This window comes from Triticum urartu, chromosome 7, assembly GCF_003073215.2.
Source record: "Triticum urartu cultivar G1812 chromosome 7, Tu2.1, whole genome shotgun sequence".
In the NCBI taxonomy this organism is placed as follows: domain Eukaryota; kingdom Viridiplantae; phylum Streptophyta; class Magnoliopsida; order Poales; family Poaceae; genus Triticum; species Triticum urartu.
In genome coordinates, this window is record NC_053028.1 from 382,995,592 (window position 1) to 383,017,440 (window position 21,849).

Consider the following 21,849-nt stretch of genomic DNA (forward strand, 5'->3'; position numbering starts at 1 on the left):
CAGTCATTTTGTGCGACAGAGTGTGAAGAGAGCAACCCCAGCAAGAAACCATGTTGGCTCGTCCTGGCTATGTATATAGTGGAGCGGTTTCCTTTTCTCTCCATATGAACCTATTTATATTGCGTACATGCCACTGAAGAAAAAAAACTTTATTTACAAATGACGCGGCACCGTTCATGCGTGGTTCCGGACCCTCCATTATTTATAAGTGAGTAACTACTACTAGACGCGTCAAATTATCACGTGGGCTGCATCATCTTACAGAAATGAGCTCCACCTTGTCACGTGTGTGGTTGGGGAAGACGCAAAATACGCAAAGAGTGCTACTAGTACCGCGTGCGTGGGTGCGTGCACCTCTTCTCTTCGAGCATGGTTATTAAAAGTATAGCCCACTACTGTACCACACGGTTATTATATATGGGCAAAGAGTATAGGCAGTCATAATGACTAATAAGCCGTCAAATCACGAGGCCCACCTTTCTCTATGTTTGACTGAGGAAGCAACCATCATTTCACTCCTCGTTGAATATCCATCCGCTGCTACCTCCATGAATAAATAAAAATCCGCTTCTACCTCCGTAGCATGGTTAATAATATAGCCATGTTAATCATGACATAGAAATATCATTCACTGATACAAAAGGGCTGGATCTAAGGCTGATGATTTTTTTACTTTTTCTCTTTCTCTTTTTGTCTCATTTACTCATTTTACATAGGAGCACATGTAGAGGATGGCTATTCCTTTCAATGGGACTTCATGGGGTTTAAGACTAAGCAGCTCCGAATTATGCCCGCTGCCCACCACTCTAAATCGTGCCATCTATGATAGGGAGTACTCCCATTGCAACAATGAGGTCCACTAGGTCTAGCACGTCCTGTAAGAAGAGACTGTCACGCAAAACATACATCTTGTTTCCTTCTTCCTCATACAGTACGTACCACTGGTACATACTACTAGTACTACTACTACTCGTTCTCCTATAAACCTTGCGCTTGGCATCTCCAAAATATTAACCTTGCACTTGGCTCCTCGCCTCTTCGGGAATTCGAGCAATAATGGTACTGCAGTATATATCGTTCTGGCTATCTGAGACCGAATGAATTGCTGCACGTCCACCATGTGGGCGAGGGTCGAGCAAGGGTCGAGGGGCGAGGGAGAGTGCCTACTATTACATCCGTTTCAGTATGGACTACATACGGAGCAAAATGAGTGAATCTAAACCCTAACGTCTATATACATCAGTGTTTGGAGTATGTACTAGTAGTTCATATTGAAATCTACTAAAGGACATATATTTCAAACAATATGATAATCTCTCTAACCAAGGTAGGACGAGGAGTAAACGGAGGGAGTAGTAAAATTTTCTCCTCGTCCCGCGAGCCACCGCGCGCGTGGGCGAGGGAGCGGGCGTAAGGCATAGTAAGCAAGCTTCACCTTGTCCTGCGAGCCACCGCACCCGTGGGCAGGGGAGACGACGTACTAAGCAAGCTTCTCCTCGTTCGGCGAGTTGACGGGACACATCAAAAGTAATACGTACAAAGCATCTTCAGTGTATAGATCCTTGCCTCTAAGGTAGGCCCCACATGGTTTGCCTCTTTTTTAACATAACGCGTCAAGTCGCAATTTGTTTGTTCACCCGTGGTACACGATCCTCCATCAAGTGTACAACCAGTACACGTGTCAAATTACCACGTGGGCTGCCTTTTCGTATAGAAATGAGCTCCACCGTGTACCACACGTGGGTGTGGTTGGGAAAGAGACGGGAGTACGTGCGCCGTGCGTGCACCTCTTCTCTTCATGCACGTCCCCCACCTACGTGAGTGTGTGTGAGAGAGATACAAACCTAGACAGATGGCGTGTGCGTTCATGAGTGTTTTTTGTTGGGGGTGTGATTTCGTGAATGTATTTGTGGGAATATGTGTCGATGATATCTCAAACAAAAATTTGACACATGCAATGTGTGTGAAATAGAGGCCTATCTATATCATATATAGAGGGGGCAATCCACGAGAAGTGAGGGAGGGGTCATAGATATCGATAGAGTCGAATAAAGGATCAAGTGGGTGGGTGCGAGATCGATGAAGAGATCCATCAAAATTGTGTGTGTTCAAGTAAAAGATATAGGGCGACTGACCTACCGGAACATCAGAGGGCACAGGGCAAGTTTGTGTGTGGCGGGGAGACATGACTAGAGCGCTCGATGTATCGGTTTGTGTGGGGGAGGGGGGAGGCAGAGACCTAACTAGAGAGGTAGATCGACTCATATATGTGTTGATAAGGAGAGACCCAACTATGTCTTGAGGGAGATCAATCGACATCCATACATAAGTGAAGGACGGGAAATAGGTTGGGATAGAGAGAGAGAGAGGAGAGAAAGAGAGAGGGAGAGAGAGACGGATAGACTGCTAGATGGGTGATAGAGTTGTTTCTCGAAGATGGTGAGAGAGGCCTACTAGACAAATTGAGGGTAGAACTGCAATATTATCAATAAGAGTAGGGATGTGTTTCTGTGTGTGCGTGTGCATGATAGATGTGTTGGGACGCATGCATGGATCATGAAGGGGGGCCATGTGTTTGGCAAGGAAACCTAACTATATCGGTAGATCAATTGTTGTTTATCGAATGAAGGGAAAGACATAACTAATGAGGTAGATCGATCGACACGTGGGGAAAAGGAGCTATAACGACCTAGCTAGCTATATGTACATCGGGAGATCTGTCGGGGTACATCCATTTGTTAGAGGCAAATAAGGCCCAGTGAGACGGATAGACAGAGAGAATGGAGCTAGGAGGTGGTGCGAGAGGCCTAGCTACTAGCTAGACAGGGGGAGGAGTGTGCGATTGTGAGATCGATGAAAAGAGGGGCGATATTTTACACGTGTGTGGGACCGTATGAGAGACACGAGGCATGCACACTGAAAGGAGGAGATGGAAGGTGCTTGTGTATGTTGTAGGAAGACATCGCTTGAGAGGTTTATCAATCGGTGTGTGTCGAAAAGGAGTTGTGGAGACCGTGGGAGAACGACCTAAAGAAAAAAATGAATGTGCGCGATGGATAGAATGCTGAGGGAGGGGGAGGGCGAGGAGGGCATGTGCATGCACGAGAGAAAGTTAGTGCTAGCTACAAAGGTTAGAGGGTTGTCTGGGTGTAAGAGACTAACAAAGATCATAATTCGATATGAAAGTGGATTCATATATTTGAATAGGAGATCATAGTATTATAAACATATGCATGCATGAATATAGCGGTGATACGCGTGCGGTGGTTTTGGACATGTTATACCATAATGTGATAATGCGTGGTGGTTGCAACTCACAGCTAAATATCGAACAATCTAAACCATACTATACATCAAACAATCTCACATTTTATTTGAATTTGTGATAATGTGTGGCATTTGCATCTCACAACTAAATATCGAACAATCTAAACCATACTATATATCGAACAATCTCACATTTATTTGAATTTGTGGTAATGTGTGGCGTTTGCAACTCACATCTAAATACTTGTAGGCGTAGGGGGCGGTGCACCATACATCATGTGATAAACACATTATACATATGAGACATGGTTTAGATTATGAATATCTAGCTAGAGCTTGAAATATACTATGATTTTAAATCAACATAAAGTGGATTCAAAAAATCGAGTTCGAGTTCATATAGTACACCTAGTTCATATCTAACTCGACAGTAATCATGTGGTGTGTTGTGAAGATAATACACAATTGATGGTTTAACTTGACAATAATGATGATTGTAGATCTTACTAAAATAGAGAAACAAATTCAAATGGTTTAACTTCACAACAATCATGATTGTGGATCTTATTCAAATAGAGAAATGAATTCAAATTTAGTTCATATTGATGCGGTAGTATATATGTTGGAATGCACTAAAATTTTCATTTGAGTAGCAGGTTGTTTGTGCAAGAGACCCTGGGTCCATTGCCCAGACTGTGCACAGGCACAAGAGTAGAATTGAAGCATCAGATGGAGTCAGAGATTGAAGGACCAAGAGATTTGAAGAACCAACATGCAGCTCAGAGGGATCAAGATCAAGCCAAAGGAGCAATATATTGGCAAGAGAAGGGCCTCGCTTGCCAGGCAAGTGAGCCCGGCAAGGGGCAAGGCCACTGCTAGAAGCAAGCAACCAAGGCTCCCCAACAGGGCCTGCCGGGGCTCGCGGAGACAAAACCACCCCACCAACCACTTAAGCACGACCCATGTCATCAATCAGTGTGGTGTCAAGCCGCAAGGTGATTAAGTGGCAGCCATTCGCCACATGGCGGCCGTTTCCTACAGAAGGAACATACAGATGATGCCCGTCCAGCGACGTGTCAATAGAACAAGCGCGGAGCTTGCGAGATAGCCCGGCAAGCCTTGTCCGGCAACCAGTGATGTGACGCTAAGCGGTGCATTTAATGCACCCTGTCAGCCCACAGAGTTAGGTATGATAGCACTATTTGCTATCATATCAGTGGATAATGACCACTTTGCCATTGTGGTGACCCCTTAATCTATAAAAGGAGGCCCATGCACCCGTAGGAGGGGTTGGAAAAGTTGAGAAACCCGCACCCCATACGTGCATAGTCGCTGCTGCCATACGGCGTCCCTGCCGGGCAAGTGTACTGCGTTGCATTACCCACATTCCACCATCAATACACCAAAGAAGGAGTAGGTTTTTACGCCTCATGGCAGCCCGAACCTGGGTAAATTGCTTGTGTGCTCTCTGTCGTGCTGCTACGCATTGGTCTGCTCTTTGTGCAACGCGACGTCCCCCTGCCAAACCTGCATGGGGCCTCCTGGTCCCATAGGTCGCCGTGGATATCCCGCGACATCTTTGGCGCGCCAGGTAGGGGGCTCACTTGTGCGAACCGGAAAGTGTGCGCAGCGCATCATCTTCATCACCATCTTCGTCTTCGATGGAGCCATCAACCATGGCGCCTAAGAAGAAGAAGAAGTACGGCCCTTCGGCCCATCCGTCCACCTCGAAGGCTCTATCGCCCGCAGCCTCGGGCGCTTCAGAGGATGCGGAGGCGAGCGAAGACATGAACGCTGCTGGGGGTGTGGTTGGAGCAGGTGGCGCCATCGCCACTCCCCCTGCGGCCAACACGGGGGCTGGAGACGTCGGAGGAGAACTACAGCAACAACGCCTCGTCGGTCGCACTCTGCAGGGTGTGAGCGAGGGGGTCGCTCCGTCTACGCCCTCTCCTCCCACTGACGGGCACAGCCGCAGCAACGATGCTCGGTCTGGGGTGAGCCATCTGAAGGAAATATGCCCTAGAGGAAAAAATAAAGTTATTATTTATTTCCTTATATCATGATAAATGTTTATTATTCATGCTAGAATTGTATTAACCGGAAACATAATACTTCTGTGAATACATAGACAAACAGAGTGTCACTAGTATGCCTCTACTTGTCTAGCTCGTTGATCAAAGATGGTTAAGTTTGCTAACCATTGACATGGGTTGTCATTTGATTAACGGGATCACACCATTAGGAGAATGATGTGATTGACTTGACCCATTCCGTTAGCTTAGCACCCGATCGTTTAGTATGTTGCTATTGCTTTCTTCATGACTTATACATGTTCCTATAACTATGAGATTATGCAACTCCCGTTTACCAAAGGAACACTTTGTGTGCTACCAAACGTCACAATGTAACTGGGTGATTATAAAGGTGCTCTACAGGTGTCTCCGAAGGTACTTGTTGGGTTGGCGTATTTCGAGATTAGGATTTGTCACTCCAATTGTCGGAGTGCTATCTCCAGGCCCTCTCGGTAATGCACATCACTTAAGCCTTGCAAGCATTGCAACTAATGAGTTAGTTGCGGGATGATGTATTACGGAACGAGTAAAGAGACTTGCCGGTAACGAGATTGAACTAGGTATTGACATACCGACGATCAAATCTCGGGCAAGTAACATACCAATGACAAAGGGAGCAACATATGTTGTTATGCGGTCTGACTGATAAAGATCTTCGTAGAATATGTGGGAGCCAATATGAACATCCAGGTTCTGCTATTGTTTATTGACCGGAGACGTGTCTCGGTCATGTCTACATAGTTCTCTAACCCGTAGGGTCCGCATGCTTAACATTTCGATGACAGTTATATTATGAGTTTATATGTTTTGATGTACCGAAGGTTGTTCGGAGTCCCGGATGTGATCACGTACATGACGAGGAGTCTCGAAATGGTCGAGACATGAAGATTGATATATTGGAAGCCTATGTTTGGATATCGGAAGTGTTCCGGGTGAAATCGGGATTTTACGGGAGTACCGGGAGGTTACCAGAACCCCCCGGGAACTTAATGGGCCTTAGTGGGCCTTGGTGGAAAGAGAGGAGAGGCGGCCAGGGCATGGGCCGCGCCCCTCCCCCCTAGTCCGAATTGGACAAGGAGAGGGGGGCGGCGCCCCCCCTTCCTTCTTCTCCTCCACCTCTTTCCCCTCTCTCTCCTAGTCCAACAAGGAAAAGGGGGGAGTCCTACTCCCGGTAGGAGTAGGAATCCTTCTGGCGCGCCCCTCTCTAGGCGGGATACGTGTTTACATTGAACGGAGGAGCTGTCAGTTGGTGCAGTTCTAAACAAAGTGTTGTGGCAGGATCTACGTGTGAAGCAGAGTACATAGCTGCTTCGAAAGCAGCAAATGAAGGAGTCTGGATGAAGGAGTTCATATCCGATCTAGGTGTAATACCTAGTGCATCGGGTCCAATGAAAATCTTTTGTGACAATACTGGTGCAATTGCCTTGGCGAAGGAATCCAGATTTCACAAGAGAACCAAGCACATCAAGAGACGCTTCAATTCCATCCGGGATTTAGTCCAGGTGGGAGACATAGAAATTTGCAAGATACATACGGATCTAAATGTTAAAGACCTGTTGACTGAGCCTCTTCCATGAGCAAAACATGATCAGCACCAAGGCTCCATGGGTGTTAGAACCATTAATATGTAATCTAGATTATTGACTCTAGTGCAAGTGGGAGACTGAAGGAAATATGCCCTAGAGGCAATAATAAAGTTATTATTTATTTCCTTATATCATGATAAATGTTTATTATTCATGCTAGAATTGTATTAACCGGAAACATAATACATTGTGAATACATAGACAACCAGAGTGTCACTAGTATGCCTCTACTTGACTAGCTCGTTGATCAAAGATGGTTAAGTTTCCTAACCATTGACATGGGTTGTCATTTGATTAACGGGATCACACCATTAGGAGAATGATGTGATTGACTTGACCCATTCCGTTAGCTTAGCACCCGATCATTTAGTATGTTGCTATTGCTTTCTTCATGGCTTATACATGTTCCTATAACTATGAGATTATGCAACTCCCGTTTACCAGAGGAACATTTTGTGTGCTACCAAAAGTCACAACGTAACTGGGTGATTATAAAGGTGCTCTACAGGTGTCTCCGAAGGTACTTGTTGGGTTGGCGTATTTCGAGATTAGGATTTGTCACTCCAATTGTCGGAGTGCTATCTCCGGGCCCTCTCGGTAATGCACATCACTTAAGCCTTGCAAGCATTGCAACTAATGAGTTAGTTGCGGGATGGTGTATTACGGAACGAGTAAAGAGACTTGCCGGTAATGAGATTGAACTAGGTATTGAGATACCGACGATCGAATCTCGAGCAAGTAACATACCGATGACAAAGGGAACAACGTATGTTGTTATGCGATCTGACCGATAAAGATCTTCGTAGAATATGTGGGAGCCAATATGAACATCCAGGTTCCGCTATTGGTTATTGACCGGAGACGTGTCTCGGTCATGTCTACATAGTTCTCGAACCCATAGGGTCCGCACGCTTAACGTTTCGATGACAGTTATATTATGAGTTTATATGTTTTGATGTACCGAAGGTTGTCGGAGTCCCGGATGTGATCACGGACATGACGAGGAGTCTTGAAATGGTCGAGACATTAAGATTGATATATTGGATGCCTATGTTTGGATATCAGAAGTGTTCCGGGTGAAATCGGGATTTTACTGGAGTACCGGGAGGTTACCGGAACCCCATGGGAACTTAATGGTCCTTAGTGGGCCTTGGTGGAAAGAGAGGATAGACGGCCAGGGCATGGGCCGCGCCCCCTAGTACGAATAGGACAAGGAGAGGGGGGTGGCGCCCTCCCTTCCTTCTTCTCCTCCACCTCTTTCCCCTCTCTCTCCTAGTCCAACAAGGAAAAGGGGGGGAGTCCTACTCCCGGTAGGAGTAGGAATCCTCCTGGCGCGCCCCTCTCTAGGCCGGCCGCACCCCCCTTGCTCCTTTATATACAGGGGCAGGGGGCACCCCATAGACACAACAACTGATCGTTTGATCTTTTAGCCGTGTGCGGTGCCCCCATCCACCATAGTCCACCTCGATAATATTGTAGCAGCGCTTAGGCGAAGCCCTACATCGGTAGAACATCATCATTGTCACCACGCCGTCGTGCTGACGAAACTCTCCCTCGACACTCGGCTGGATCGGAGTTCGAGGGACGTCATCGGGCTGAACGTGTGCTGAACTCGGATGTGTCGTACGTTCGGTACTTGATCAGTCGAATCGTGAAGACGTACGACTACATCAACCGCATTGTGCTAACACTTCTACTTTCGGTCTACGAGGGTACGTGGACAACACTCTCCCCTCTCATTGCTATGCATCACCATGATCTTGTGTGTGCGTAGGAATTTTTTTGAAATTACTATGTTCCCCATCACCATCGCCCTCTGGCCGCCCCCACCACGAGAGCGACCGCGTCCCATGTGTCTCCTCCCGGATGAGTCGACCAAGCTGCTGCGCTCGGCGGAGCTGCTGACCCTCGAGCACCACCGCCATGTGACTCCACTGTCCAGATGGTCGACCCACAACTGCGTGGACGCGACACCACCACCATCCCCGCTGCTAGCGCCATCAGGAGCCAGGCGACAGTGCGGCCGACGTCATCGGCATCCATGCCAAGCACCGCCATGGAGGCTATGGCGCGAGCTCAATTGCAGCTAAGGTTCCCACCCACAGCCGAGCAGATGGATGAATGGCGTGCCACCATCCAGAGCCTGCTCGGTTTTGCCGAAGCTGGGGGCTCATGACGAGCCGGCCCACCACGACCTCCCCAAGCAATGGCAACCGCCCATACTGCTGGCCGAACGGAGGGGGCCGTCCCCACGGTGCAGTCCCCACCATGGCAGCCAACGCAGGCGTGGATGAATCAAGACCCCGATGACATCTCGATGGCTTCTTCTGACCCTCGAGCATGTCCAGGCCAACATCGAGCCCCGAAGGATAGGCGATGGGGGGATGTGGACATAAATCGACGCCGCGACAACCTCGCCCCTATCGGAACCAAGGAAAACCTGCCAGGGGTCAATAGAAGGAAGTTTGTGATGATGGGAGTGATGAAGGGAATGAGGAGGAAATTGATGAGCAGGAATTTCAGAAGGCCACTAACGCCCTATGTGTTGATGGGGGTGCATCTTTGCACACCTCCCACCGCCAGCTCAAGCGATGGGCATGAGAGATCAATGTTGTGGAGCCAGCACCAGAGGCCCGGAAACCGCTCAAATGGTCCCACACGCCAATCTTCTTTGATGAAGAGGATCACCCTAATCGCACCATCGCGGTAGTATGCTTGCCTTTGTTGGTATCCCCGACAATTCGCAACCTCAAGGTCACAAAGATGTTAGTGGATGGCGGGGCCAGTCTGAATCTGATTTCCCCAGCAGTCATTAGCAGGCTTCAGATAGGAGAGGAAGAGCTAGAGGTTACCGGCACGTTTCAAGGACTTAACCTCGGCAGGAGCCATCCTAAAGGGAAGATTACATTGCCGGTGATGTTTGGGGAGAACTAAACTACCGGGCAGAGAAGGTTGTGTTTGATGTGGTTGATCTCCCCCTGCCATACAATGGGATTCTAGGAAGCCCGGCCCTAGCCAAGTTCATGGAAGCATCCCACTATGCTTATAATACTCTGAAGATGCCTGGGCCACTGGGATTCATCACTGTCCCATCAGATGAGAAGGATGCAACTATCTGCTTGGACAAGATGTACCGAGATGCAGTCGTAGCAGAGGCTACGGCAGCAACGGTTCCCGCCAAGGAAAGTAAAGGGAAGAAAAGGGATTGTAGGACCTCTGACAAGGAGTCCGGGAAGCATGCCCCCTCTGAGTGCACGGCACCCGTTGACGACATGCCGGAGTGTTCCAATAGCAAGAGATCCAAGGTTGCTGCACCCCAAGTGAAGAAGGTCCCGGCAGGGCTGGCCGACGTTGATGGTACTTTCACCATCAGCGCCACCCTTGATGACAAATAGGAAAGCGCGCTCATTGCCTTCCTGCGGGCGAATATCGATGTGTTTGCCTGGCAACCATCTGATATCCTCGGTGTTCCCAGAGAGGTAATCGAGCACCACCTTGTTTTCTGCCCATGCGCCAGACCTGGCAAGCAGAAAGTCTGGAAGAAGGCCTTGGAGAGGCAGCATATCATCACCGAGGAAATCAAGAAATTGGAGGCAGCCGGTTTAGTCAAACGAGTACTGCATCCAACATGGTTAGCAAATCCAGTGGTATTCCGAATGGCTAATGAGATCAGATTGTGGATTCCACCTCAGGGTGTGATTGACTCTCCTTCCTGGACGCATACTCCGGATATCACCAGATCTTCATGTCCAAAGAAGATGAAGAGAAGACGGCATTCATCACCCCATGTGGTACGTACTGCTTTGCCCGCATGCCGTTCGGACTAAAGAGTGCCGGGTCGACTTTTGCAAGGGTAGTTCAGATTGGTTTTGAGGTAGTTACACAGAAACATAGAAGCTTATATGGATGATATCATGGTCAAGACCAAGGATAAGACCACTCTTGTCCAGGATTTGGAGGAGACGTTTGCTAATCTGTGCAAGATCAACTTTAAGCTTAATCTAGAGAAGTGTGTTTGGAGTCCCCTCCAGCAAGTTACTTGGCTTCTTCGTGTCCCATCGGGGGAACGAAGCTAACCCCGACAAGATCAACGCCATCGAGAAAATCCAAGCACCAAGGACAGTTAAGGATGTGAGACGCTAGACGGGATGCATTGCCGTGCTAAGTAGATTCATTTCCAAGTCTGCCGAGCGCGCCCTGCCGTTCTTCAAAATTTTGAAGAAGGCAGGGCCTATGAAGGTGACCCCAGAAGCAGATGCAGCTCTGCAGGAGTTGAAGGCCTACCTATCGTCTGTGCCTACCTTGGTTGCACCCAAACCCCAAGAGCTGTTGTTGCTGTACTTGGCGGCAACCAACCAAGTGGTCAGTGTGGCCTTGGTAGCACAGCGAGAAGTGGATGAGGTAGAAAGTGGATAGATAACGGCAGAGTCAGAAAAGGATCAGAGCAGCAGTGAGCACGGCAACGAGAACAACCCGAGGGACGCGACAAGAAAGTAGTGCAGCGCCCAGTGTACTTCATCGGCTCCTTGTTGCAGGGGGCTAGATCGAGGTACTCTGGCGAGCAAAAGTTGATTTTTGGTCTCATTATGGCCTCAAGGAAATTGCGCCACTACTTCCAAGCCCATGAGATCATGGTTGTTACTTGTTTTCCGTTGCAAAGGATACTTCAAAACCTTGAAGCTACCAGCAGAATAGTGGAGTGGGATTTGGAGTTATTCAGCTCTAGTTTGAAGTTTGAGAGCACATCAACCATTCAGAGCAGGGCACTGGCAGAGTTTATTGGTGAATGGATGCCAACCCCTGATGAGGAATTGACAGAGACAGCTATCCCCGGCAAGGAATCACCCCAAGAATGGATTATGTATTTTGATGGTGCCTTTTCCCTACTTTGTGCAGGGGTTGGCGTGCTTCTTGTTGCCCCCTCCGGGGAGCACTTGAAGTACGTCATCCAAATGCACTTTGCCCGGCAAGAAGCCACCAACAATGCAACTGAGTAAGAAGGGCTCCTTGCCGGGCTCAGAATTACAGCAGAATTGGGAATCAAGAAGTTGATCATAGGAGGAGATTCGCAGCTTGTGGTGAGACAAGTCAACAAGGTTTATAAAAGCCCATTGATGGAAGCATACGTCGAGGAAGTGACGCATACGTCGAGGAAGTGAGGCGATTGGAGGAGCACTTTGACGGGTTGCCAATAGAGCATGTACCCCATGCCGAAAACCGCATAGCTGATCACCTGTCAAAGTGTGCTGCGTAGAAGCTTCCTGTGGAACCAGGAACTTTTGTTCTCCGTCTCTGTCAACCCTCCGTATCACCAACCACAATGGCCCGGAAAAGGAGAAAGTTGGACTACAGTAAGCCTCTCCCGATCGAGCCGTCCGCTCCCGGCAAAGAACCTGCCAGAAACAACTCCTCATAGCCTACCGGACCACCCCCTCCAGACGGGCCAATGGACCCCGCGAACGGGGATGGTGCTCTCACAGAAGAGGAGGTGCCGCTAGTCCTCGTTGCCGAGCACCAGGCTCCAACTTGGGAAAGGCACATCATCCGCTTGCTCCAAACCGGAGAGCTTCCCGGTGACCAAGATGAAGCTAAGAAAGTAGCCCAGAGGGCCAGTATGTATCAGTTTGTCGATGGCACTCTATACAGAAGGAGTCCCAACGGTGTGAAATTGAAGTGTGTCTGCCGTGAAGATGGAAAGGAACTGCTAGCTGAGATTCACAGAGGAATGTGCGGCTCACACATTGGATCAAGGGCATTAGTTGGGAAAGCATTCCAGCAAGGATTCTATTGGCCCACAACCCTCCAAGATGCGGTCGAGCTCGTCACGGCATGTGAAGCCTGTTAGTCCATTCCAAGAGAACACACCTGCCTGCCCAAGCCCTTCAGGCAATCCATTTATCATGGCCATTTTTGGTCTGGGGGCTCGATATCCTTGGCCCCTTTCCCCGAGAAATCGGGGGCTTTGAATTCTTGTTCGTCGCTATTGACAGGTTTACATAGTGGCCGGAAGTGACTACCGTGAGAAAGGTGACTGCTCAGTCAGCTATCAAGTTCTTAAAAGAATTGGTGTGTTGTTTTGGAGTTCCGGCAAGGATCATCACTGACAACGGCACCCAGTTCACGAGCCATGCCTTCATGCAATATGTTCGTACCCTCGGATGCAAGATCTCATTCGCCTCTGTGGCACCCCAGGAGCTAAGGATGGCAATTTTACCCATGGACATGGATATCCATGGATACCCGACCCAAATGGATAGGGTTTGGATATGCTTTTGTGTCCACGGGCAGCGCCCAAACCCGACCCGATTGCTCATGGGTAGGGCATGGATATAATCTTGTACTCGTGGGTATACCCAAACCCGACCCGATAGTATGACTTAATGGGCAAAAATCTGCTATCCCTACCCACAGTCACATTTCCCAATGCAATTTTACACTTTGTTATCTAAAACATGTAAAAGAAATCACACAATTCCCATCGTAACTTTTATTATTTGACATTCAATTCCCACCGTAACATACTCCAACGCCCCTTCCCTTATTTGTATCTCCTTGCTAAATGACTTGTCATTCTAATCTGTTAGAAAAATACTAAATGATCTTAGGTTGTAAGTGGGCATTGATGTACCATAAGTTGATGTTTACCATAAGTGAAGCCTAGCCTGCCACTAGGTGAAGAATGGAAGAGCTTATGTGAACATTGTGTTATGTCTTATTTATATGTCTCAAGAGGACCTAATGGATATCCAATGGGTATGGATATCCATCGGGTTTGGACATGGACACAATTTTTCGCCCATGGATATTTTCATGAGCGGGCAAAGATTGTCTTCATGGATATGGAGATGGATTTGATATTGTTCAACCCGATCCAAACCCGACCCATTGCCATTCTTACCAGGAGCAATGGACAAGCTGAGAGGGCAAACACTGAAGTGTTGCATGGACTCAAGACAAGAACATTTGATACACTTCATAAGCACAGCAGGCGGTGGATCGAGGAGCTGCTGGTAGTTCTCTGGTCCCTCAGAACGACACCTAATCGAGCTATCGAGTAGACTCCCTTCTCCCTGGTCTACGGGGCAAAAGTAGTTATCCCCATGGAACTCATTTACGGGTCTCCTTGAGTGCTTGCCTACGATGAAGTAGTGCAAGATCAGCACTGGCGTGACGATGTTGTGCTACTCGAGGAGAACCATCTCCGGGCTGCTACACATGTTGCACGCTACCAGCAAGCCCTGCATCGCTATCACAGCTGCAGGGTTCATGCACAATGTTTTGAGGAAGGTGACCTTGTCCTTAGGCGCATTCAGTCCACTAAGGGTACAAACAAGCTGTCACCAAAGTGGGAAGGCCCTTACCGGGTGGTACGAGTCACCAGACCCGGCGCCGTCCGTCTCAAGACCAGAGATGGCACTCAGTTGCAAAACTCATGGAATATTGAGCATCTCTGCAAGTACTACCCGTAAGGCGCGAGTGCCCGGCAGCCACTCTTTTGTACAGGCCTTGCGTCAGCTGCATGTAAACCCTTGTACAAAGCCGAGGCGATGACCACGTGCAAGAGAAAATAAAGAAGCATTGTAGAGGGGGGCCCCCAACTAAGATTGCAAGCATGAGCACACCAAGATCACTACATAAGCATCTCATGAGCATTTGCATATGCATATAGATAAGATTGCATCCTGCATTCATTCTCATCTATATGAAGTTGCAGGTTCCTGCCGTGAACTTGGCTTCGACAAAGGCGAGAAGATTGCACGGCACAGTGATCCCCGACAAGCCAAACAGATAAGTTTTATCTGTTTTCCATTAGTGTTCTGTAAAGCTATAACTTTGCATGAGAAAACCTCACCCCTCCTTTGAAACTTAGGTGCTCCCATTCATGACTCGAATGTTGCTTCGGTCAGGATGGTCGCAGTAGCCTCTGGTAAAAAGGGAGCTGGTGGGGGGCTGGCCCCTCTGTCTGTTCCCCAGCAGACGTAGCTCTCCGGCAGACAAAGAGGGTGCCGGCAGGAGATCCTACCGAGGAAAACTCGTTTATTTACATTAAAGAGGCATTCCACCTCTGCATGGACATACACATGCACGGGTTCCCGGCAGAGTTCATCTTTTTCATTCATATGCTGATACAAGTACAAGCACTACAGAACACAAAGATGGACTCAAGAGATTACATTATTTGAATTAAATTTTGGCGATTGCCTACAAGTTTAAGATTGAAAAAAGATAAGTGCCCCGTTACACCTTTGCCCCTATCCATATCCTACAGGAAGAACTCGAAGGGGCCGGAGGCGGGCATAGCTGGGATTCGGCGCCTCTCCAGGATTAGGACGGCGCCGCTCCACGGCAGGAAGGAAGAAACTAGAGGGCAGGCGTGGATGGTGACGCTGCCGGAGGACTAGATGGGAGGCACGGAGTCACCGGCAAACACGACTCGTCGAAACGGACATCCCTGTTGACGCGTCGTTGGTTGTCGTTGCCATCCGCATCACTACCACCTGAAGACCTCGGGACGACCCCCACGCTGGGATCAATGCTCTCTAAATCCTCCCACGGAGAGCATGGTCGTCCCCGAGAGCACTGACGTTAGAAGCCACCGCACGTCCCGAAGACGTGTGGGAAAGCCGGAAGCCTTCCTATACGACGAGAGGACCGCGCCCAGGAGGAGCCAGATTCACCCCTATTAGCGACGAATCTCTCCTTCCCAATGCCGCGAGAGGAAGAAGAATGGGGAGCGATCGACTACCATGCGACATGCCCGACTCGGGCCTCGACATGGTTTTGTTTGCATCCCCTCCCACTGAAGTCAAGGCCACAGGCGACCCGGTGGCAAGCACTCCGGGGTTGCCACTCCCGCCGTCGGCACCGCGCCGCCTGAATCTTCCTCTCAGATCCAAGGGAGATCTCATGCAGGGGCCTGGGGGCTGGCCCCGGGCTCTTCTCTTCGGCATCACCAGCAGATGCAGAAAATAAAGGAAGCAGAGGAGGAGTGCGAAGGAGGATGACTCTGGCCTCCTCCGCCCCTACCTTTTATAGGCCTGGCAGAGGAGGGCAGCTACTCCATCAACGGGCGGCCATCGTCCTCCTCCACCAATTCAAGGCGGGTGGGCCCTCTCCAGGATGCTCTCCCGCACCATGCGCCTCTGTTACCTACCCCGCTCGATGCATGCAGCATACGTGGCCAAGGATCAGAGCGCGCAGTGGGAAGAGTAAATTGGCAGTTTCTACCCCATGCGATAAAGTCATTCACAGGCCATTAGTGGAGCGCCCCACCATTAGCGGCTTTACGCCATGCTTGGGGAACCTGGAAACTAGCCCGAAATCAAGGCTAGTGAAGCAGCAATGGAAATCTCAAGGGGCCAACCCCTTCGGCAACCCTGCTTGTGCACTTATTAGGCTCTACCCCAATGACACACAACAGCATGTTCGGGGCAGGCCCGGGGGCTTCTGTCGGTGCAATCGACCCTGGGTCCGTTGCCTAGACTGTGCACAGGCACAAGAGTAGAATTGAAGCATCAGATGGAGTCAGAGATTGAAGGACCAAGAGATTTGAAGAACTAGCATGCAGCTCAGAGGGATCAAGATCAAGCTAGAGGAGCAATATATTGAGAAGAGAAGGGCCTCCCTTGCCGGGCAAGCAAGCCCGGCAAGGGTCAAGGCCACCGCCAGAAGCAAGCAACCAAGGCTCCCCGGCAGGGCCCGCCGGGGCTCGCGAAGGCAGAACGACCCCAAAAACCACTCAAGCGCGACCCATGTCGTCAATCAGTGTGGTGTCAAGCCGCAAGGTGATTAAGTCGCAGCCATTTGCCACATGGCGGCCGTTTCCTACAGAAGGAAAATACAGATGACACCCATCCAGCAACGTGTCAATAGAACAAGCGCGGAGCTGGCGAGATAGCCCGGCATGCCTTGCCGGGCAACCAGTGATGTGACGCTAAGCAGTGCATTTAATGCACCCTGTCAGCCTGCAGAGTTAGGTATGATAGCACTATTTGCTATCATATTAGTGGATAATGACCACTTTGTCATTGCAGTGACCCCTTGATCTATAAAAGGAGGCCCATGGCACCCGTAGGAGGGGTTGGAAAAGTTGAGAAACCCGCACCCCATACGCGCATAGTCATTGCTGCCATACGGCTACCCCTGCCGGGCAAGTGTACTGCGTTGCATGACCCACATTCCACCATCAATCCACCAAAGCAGGAGTAGGGTTTTATGCCTCACGGTGGCCCGAACCTGGGTAAATTGCTTTTGTGCTCTCTGCCGTGCTGCCACGCGCTGGTCTGCTATTTGTGCAACGCGACGTCCCCCTGCCGAAGCAGCAAGCGGCCTCCGGGTCCCATAGGTGGCCGTGGATATCCCGTGACACAGGTTGCATGCAATTACACGTAGCGAGATATTTTAATTGAACATAACATGAATTCAAAGTTTTGAATTGCATTTGTAGGGCGAATTGATTTGGTACAGTACACGGGACCAGAATCTCTTGTGCGGTGTGAATTGATCTCTTTTTTTTCATCGACAGAAGTGTGAATGATTTGGTATAGTACAAGTTAGGTTTGTCCGGAAATTTTAACCCGCACCTTGATGCCCCGAAATATTTAAGATATACCTTTGTCTCATTGTACTCCGAAAACTCCCTCCATCTCAACCCGCGCCTTGCTATCCCAAAATTACAACGCGCACGAAAACTCCCACCTCCTGTGAAATCCTAACATGCGAAATGCCCGTGATACCCCTGAACCGAAACAACCACCTAACTCAAATCGGTGGGGGTATTTTTGTAACTTACCCCACATTTTGGACAAGCGCGTCCCTAAGCCATGGTCCCCCCTCCCATCCCATCCGCCCACTCATTCGTACACCAAGGCCGCGAAAACCCGCGAAGCCCCACACCCTCCTCCGTCCCCCACCCAGTCGGAGCCTCTTCCCCGATGACGTCGTCCACAGCAACACCTCAACGTCCCTCATCCACCATACCGGATACGGATCCGTCGTCGATCTTGTCGTCCCGCCGGTTCACCCACCCCATCCTCCACCTCCAAGGAGCTGCCCCAATGTTCCCCTCGTCTTTCGCGCCACCTCCATTCCCACACCGCCGTCTTCACTTGCACCACCGGAAGAGCAACATCATCATCATTTCCTTCGATGAAGCTGAGGCCTAATCGGCGCCACCAAAGAGGTTGTACACTAATTGCCGCATTTTCTTCTTGATTCGATCTTACGGTGCTGCCGGCGCTCGATCACGAGCTAACATGGCGCGGCTCCATCCACGGCAGCGTCACCGGCCACTTCCTCCATGGCATCGCTCCCTCGGTGATAGAGGCTAAGGTGTCCCGATGTTTCGATGAGATGGTGGCTATCGTTTTCTGTGGGAGTTGACCTTGACGATCCGACTACGAATGTGCGAGACGTCGCGCCTTAGCAATCGCTAAACCAACTTCCGAGGGTTATTGATCACACCGGAGCACGATCAACCTGACCATGAGGGTCTGTTTCCTGCGAGCACACGAAGAACAAGCAAGAAACTGAGATTGCAATCTGGATATTGCGAATATAAGAGGAAAGCTTTATTGATCAAGGTGGGGTTCTGTGACGTCTTGGTCTGGTCGTTGGACACAAACGAAGTACGCGAAGTTGCAGCTATGGCAAACTTTTAATCTAAACAAAACCCAAAGTCTAAACGACGCCCTAAGGGCTGTATATATGGAGGAAGAGGGGGGAATTTCGTGGCCCTTGAGGGTGGGGTCCGAAACCAACCCTAACTCTTGTTTCCCCACACATACGGACTCTAAAAATAGCCTATACTTAAGTATTTCGAAATTACATGGGCCTGGCCCATTAATAAGGTGACGCAGCACCTAGAATAGCCTATGGACGAATATTATGAAGTGGCATCTTGTATATTTCGTCCAAGGCTTCATGCACTCCTTATGGCGGCTTCAAAGTCCTGAAATCATCACTTGTAACTCCGTTCTTGATCCCCTTGCGCATGCCATCAACTCCATGCGTGTTCTTGCTCCAATGTTCATCCTTCTCCAAGCTAGGCCCTTCATTTGTAAGCAAAACAAATGTATCCAATTTAGGCAGCATCATAATCTCATGAACATTAGAATCATTACCAAGAAACGAAAGTACCTGGTAATTTAATTGGCGTGCGCGAGCTCTAGTAATTGGTCCAGTATATGTAACAGTAGGGGCTATGGGTGTAACAATGGTATTGATGTCCTCATCATCCTCCCCTTCTTGAAATGAAGTCGTCCTCGACGGAAGCGCATCTTCCTCACCCAAATAAGGCTTCAAATCTGCAATGTTAAAAGTGGGACTAACCCCAAAATCTACAGGTAGCTCAAGTTTATATGCATTATCATTTATTTTCTCTAACACCTTAAAAGGACCATCAGCACGTGGCATTAGCTTTGATTTGCGTAGATTAGGGAATCTATCTTTACGCAAATGTAACCAAACAAGATCTCCAGGCGCAAACACAACATGTTTTCTACCCTTATCTCCAGCAAGTTTATATTTAGCATTCATACGCTCAATGTTTTCCTTAGTTAACTCATGCATTTTTAAAATCAATTCAGAACATTCTTTAGCATCAAAATTAACCTTCTCTGAAGATGGAAGAGGCAACAAATCAATAGGTGCACGAGGTAGGAAACCATACACAATTTCAAAAGGGCACATCTTAGTAGTAGAATGCAATGAGCGATTATAAGCAAATTCAATATGAGGCAAGCATTCTTCCCACATTTTCTTGTTATTCTTCAAAACAGCCCTAAGCATAGTAGACAATGTTCTATTGACTACTTCAGTTTGTCCATCAGTTTGGGGGTGACAAGTAGTACTAAAAAGCAGCTTAGTCCCCAACTTAGCCCATAAACATCTCCAAAAGTGGCTAAGAAATTTAGTATCACGATCTGAAACAATAGTATTTGGCACACCATGTAAGCGAATAATTTCACGAAAGAACAAATCAGCAACATTAACAGCATCATCGCTTTTATGACATGGTATAAAGTGTGCCATTTTCGAGAACCTATCCACGACAACAAATATGCTATCCCTCCCCTTCTTTGTTCGAGGTAAACCTAAAACAAAGTCCATAGATATATCCTCCCAAGGAACACTAGGTACAGGCAAAGGCATATATAAACCATGAGGATTGAGTCGTGAATTAGCTCTTTGACATGTAGGCAGCGAGCAACAAAACGCTCAACATCCCGTCTCATCTTTGGCCAAAAGAAATGTGTAGCAAGTATATCCTCCGTCTTCTTGATGCCAAAGTGTCCCATTAATCCTCCTCCATGCGCCTCCTGCAACAACAAAAGACGAACGGAGCTAGCTGGAATGCATAGCTTGTTAGCACGAAACACAAATCCATCGTTAAGAACGAACTTGTTCCAAGTTCTCCCTTCCTTACAATTCTGCAATACATCTTTAAATTCAGCATCATGAACATATTGATCTTTGATGGTCTCCAAACCAAATATTTTAAAGTCAAGTTGTGAAAGCATAGTATAACGACGAGACAAGGCATCAGCAATAACATTTTCTTTACCCTTCTTGTGTTTAATGACATAAGGGAAAGTCTCGATGAATTCAACCCATTTAGCATGTCTACGGTTCAGTTTTGCTTGACTTTTAATGTGTTTCAAAGATTCATGATTAGAATCTATAACAAATTCCTTGGGCCATAAATAATGTTGCCATGTTTCTAAGGTCCGAACAAGAGCATATAATTCTTTATCATAAGTAGAATAGTTCAGACTAGGCCCACTCAATTTTTCAGAAAAGTATGCAACAGGTTTTCCATCTTGTAATAAAACACCTCCTAATCCAATTCCACTAGCATCACATTCAAGCTCAAAAGTCTTATTGAAATTAGGAAGTTGGAGTAAAGGAGCATGTGTCAACTTATCTTTCAATACCGTGAAGGCTTCTTCCTGTGCGGTACCCCAAACAAAAGGCACATCCTTCTTTGTAAGCTCGTTGAGAGGTGCAGCAATGGTGCTGAAATCTCTCACAAAACGCCTATAGAAACCAGCGAGGCCAAGGAAACTCCTCACTTGTGTGACCGTTTTGGGCTGCGGCCAGCTCTCAATAGCTTCAATCTTGGCTTTATCAACTTCAATTCCCTGTGGAGTAACAACATAGCCAAGAAAAGATACTCGGTCGGTGCAAAAGGTGCACTTTCCAAGGTTTCCAAACAAACGTGCATCACGTAGAGCAATAAAAACAACACGTAAATGTTCCAAATGTTCCTCCAAAGATTTGCTATAAATCAATATGTCATCAAAGTAAACTACCACAAATCGTCCAATGAAAGCACGTAAAACTTCGTTCATTAACCTCATGAAAGTACTAGGTGCATTAGTTAACCCAAAAGGCATGACTAACCACTCATATAATCCAAACTTAGTTTTAAATGCTGTTTTCCATTCATCTCCCAATTTCATACGAATTTGATGGTATCCACTACGCAAATCAACTTTGGAGAATATTGTAGAGCCACTCAATTCATCAAGCATATCATCTAACCTAGGAATAGGATGACGATAACGAATAGTAATATTATTAATGCCTCTACAATCAACGCACATACGCGACGTACCATCCTTTTTCGGCACTAAAATGATAGGAACAGCACAAGGACTAAGGGATTCGCGTATATAACCTTTGTCGAGCAGTTCTTGTACTTGACGCATAATCTCCTTCGTCTCCTCTGGATTGGTACGGTATGGTGCACGGTTGGGTAGCGTAGCACCGGGAATTAAGTCAATTTGATGCTCAATCCCTCGAATAGGTGGTAATCCCGGTGGCACGTCTTGTGGAAAGACGTCAGCGAACTCCTGCAAAATGTTAGTGACAGCAGGGGGCAAAGAGGAAGGCACGTCCTCGAATGAAAATAATGCCTCTTT